Raw genomic sequence first — 3,895 nt, forward strand, 5'->3', positions numbered from 1 at the left:
CTAACCTATATTGTACCTTAACCTAACCTATATTGTACCTTAACCTAACCTATATTGGGCCTTAACCTAACCTATATTGGGCCTTAACCTAACCTATATTGGGCCTTAACCTAACCTATATTGGGCCTTAACCTAACCTATATTGGGCCTTAACGTAACCCACGTTGCGCCTTAACGTAACCCACGTTGCGCCTTAACGTAACCCACGTTGCGCCTTAACGTAACCCACGTTGCGCCTTAACGTAACCCACGTTGCGCCTTAACGTAACCCACGTTGCGCCTTAACCTAACCCATATTGCGCCTTAACCTAACCCATATTGCGCCTTACCCTAACCCATATTGCGCCTTAACCTAACCCATATTGTGCCTTAACCTAACCTATATTGTACCTTAACCTAACCCATATTGTACCTTAACCTAACCTATATTGTACCTTAACCTAACCTATATTGTACCTTAACCTAACCTATATTGTACCTTAACCTAACCCATATTGCGCCTTAACCTAACCCATATTGCGCCTTAACCTAACCCATATTGCGCCTTAACCTAACCCATATTGCGCCTTAACCTAACCCATATTGCGCCTTAACCTAACCCATATTGCGCCTTAACCTAACCCATATTGCGCCTTAACCTAACCCATATTGCGCCTTAACCTAACCCATATTGCGCCTTAACCTAACCCATATTGTACCTTAACCTAACCCATATTGTACCTTAACCTAACCTATATTGTACCTTAACCTAACCTATATTGTACCTTAACCTAACCTATATTGTACCTTAACCTAACCTATATTGGGCCTTAACCTAACCTATATTGGGCCTTAACCTAACCTATATTGGGCCTTAACCTAACCTATATTGGGCCTTAACCTAACCTATATTGGGCCTTAACGTAACCCACGTTGCGCCTTAACGTAACCCACGTTGCGCCTTAACGTAACCCACGTTGCGCCTTAACGTAACCCACGTTGCGCCTTAACGTAACCCACGTTGCGCCTTAACGTAACCCACGTTGCGCCTTAACGTAACCCACGTTGCGCCTTAACGTAACCCACGTTGCGCCTTAACCCAACACACGTTGCGCCTTAACCCAACACACGTTGGGCCTTAACCCAACACACGTTGGGCCTTAACCCAACACACGTTGGGCCTTAACCCAACACACGTTGGGGCCTTAACCCAACACACGTTGGGCCTTAACCCAACACACGTTGGGCCTTAACCCAACACACGTTGGGCCTTAACCCAACACACGTTGGGCCTTAACCCAACACACGTTGGGCCTTAACCCAACACACGTTGGGCCTTAACCCAACACACGTTGGGCCTTAACCCAACACACGTTGGGCCTTAACCCAACACACGTTGGGCCTTAACCCAACACACGTTGGGCCTTAACCCAACACACGTTGGGCCTTAACCCAACACACGTTGGGCCTTAACCCAACACACGTTGGGCCTTAACCCAACACACGTTGGGCCTTAACCCAACACACGTTGGGCCTTAACCCAACACACGTTGGGGCCTTAACCCAACACACGTTGGGCCTTAACCTGCTCTGTAATTGTCATACGACGCGTTAAATTAGTGTGGTGTTGCCTAACTGCAACCCCCGCAATATAGTTTGCTACTCGCACTGCCTGGTCCCCAGAGTATCGCTTCATGTTAAACACCTTGCAGCTATACACTGTAATGCGGATGGCAGCAGGACGTACATGCTCAATGCCCTTCGCAGTTGTTCATTGGCATTTGCATGGCGAAGCACAGCCTACGTTGTGGTACGGCGTGTGTCAACTGTCCGCTGATGTTGTACGTCCAAATCACACACTGTACTGCACATTGGTCCTCATGTACTGAATGATACATCGTGGTACATGTGTGACCGTACCACGACTGCGCCAACAACGGCGAACCATACGGTCCAAATATTGTGCACTCAGCTACGTGTCGTCTCCCTATAAGAGCTGGATTGCAGTATGGTATGCCGTGGATGGCGATCAGCATGAGCCGTCTGTTGATGTAGTGGCGCGTGTTGTCAGACGTAGTCGTCTCTTCTCACACACCCGTGATAGCATGGTGCACTGCGTTCCACATCTGCGACATGCGACAGAGGCCGGTTGACAGTCGTTCGCGCAATGGACATCGCATACGTACGGGGGCCACCTTCCACGTGTTCGCGAAGCGTGCACATGTTGTTGCGTGTATGTGGGCAGACATAGTGTGTCGTGACACCTGACACAGGCATGCAACAATCGTTGAATTTGCAAATGGCGATGGACGTCTACGTTTGCTGGTGACGTTACGCAAATGAACAACTGGTAAACGGTTGTGGTGCGGTTGTTCTCGCTAGAGGTGAATCAGTGATGGCGACGATCGGTTGAGCTACCAACCGGTTGTTTCAGCGATACCCACCATGCCCACGAACGTGAATGGCATGTGGGTGTGAAGCGATACGCGGCGGTGGCTGGGTGGGACCGTCCCCGGCCGGTGAGGGGGGGCCTCCCGGCGTGCTGGCCGCGCGGTGCGTGGGCGCACGCGCTACAGCCGGCTGGTGGGGGCGGCCAGTGGCAGGCGCGCCGGCCGACGGAGGCGGCAGGCGGCGCAGCTGCGCGCCGGCGCACCCTGCACGCGGCGCCGTGCGGCCAAAGTAGGTCCTCGCGGGCCCGGTGCGAAGCGCGGTGGACATCTGCAGTGTGCTGGTCCGATTGAGGACTGTGTGCGCTGAGGATGCGCCGCCGCCCGGCGCTCGGCGCCGCGACGCCGTCTGCTGCTCGGTCGCCTCTGCGGTTCTCGCAGGTGGTTTGTATCGCAGCTGTGCGGACGTGTTGGCGCGTGCGCTGTGCTGGGAGAGTTCGCTTCGGCACCCAAGTGGGGCTTTTGTCCTTCTGTGGCGCTGGCGTTGGAGCTGCCGGCCACCGTAGGTGGCGCGTGTTGTCTCCCGCCGGCAATGCCACGACAGCACGCTCCCGGGCCTCTGTCGGCAGCGGCAAGCTCAGTTGGGAGCACGGGTGGTCGCACCTAAAGCGTCTACTCGCCAAACTCCGGGCGATTGCGCCTCTCTCGAACCCGACCAAGTACTTAGGACGGCGCTGCGCGCCGCCGGGACCTGAGAGGGTTTCGAGGTGTATTGTGCAGGGGAGCTCAGCCTCCTCCTGTTTGCAGAATAATTGAGCGGACGCTTGCGTGTTCGCGCGGGCCCCCGGGACACACTCCCGGGCGGCCGGCTGCTCAGCTCTAGTTGACGCAGCTCCCTGGTTGATCCTGCCAGTAGTCATATGCTTGTCTCAAAGATTAAGCCATGCATGTCTCAGTACAAGCCGCATTAAGGTGAAACCGCGAATGGCTCATTAAATCAGTTATGGTTCCTTAGATCGTACCCACGTTACTTGGATAACTGTGGTAATTCTAGAGCTAATACATGCAAACAGAGTCCCGACCAGAGATGGAAGGGACGCTTTTATTAGATCAAAACCAATCGGTCGGCTCGTCCGGTCCGTTTGCCTTGGTGACTCTGAATAACTTTGGGCTGATCGCACGGTCCTCGTACCGGCGACGCATCTTTCAAATGTCTGCCTTATCAACTGTCGATGGTAGGTTCTGCGCCTACCATGGTTGTAACGGGTAACGGGGAATCAGGGTTCGATTCCGGAGAGGGAGCCTGAGAAACGGCTACCACATCCAAGGAAGGCAGCAGGCGCGCAAATTACCCACTCCCGGCACGGGGAGGTAGTGACGAAAAATAACGATACGGGACTCATCCGAGGCCCCGTAATCGGAATGAGTACACTTTAAATCCTTTAACGAGTATCTATTGGAGGGCAAGTCTGGTGCCAGCAGCCGCGGTAATTCCAGCTCCAATAGCGTATATTAAAGTTGTTGCGGTT

Source organism: Schistocerca americana, unplaced genomic scaffold (assembly GCF_021461395.2).
Source record: "Schistocerca americana isolate TAMUIC-IGC-003095 unplaced genomic scaffold, iqSchAmer2.1 HiC_scaffold_1582, whole genome shotgun sequence".
Lineage (NCBI taxonomy): Eukaryota > Metazoa > Arthropoda > Insecta > Orthoptera > Acrididae > Schistocerca > Schistocerca americana.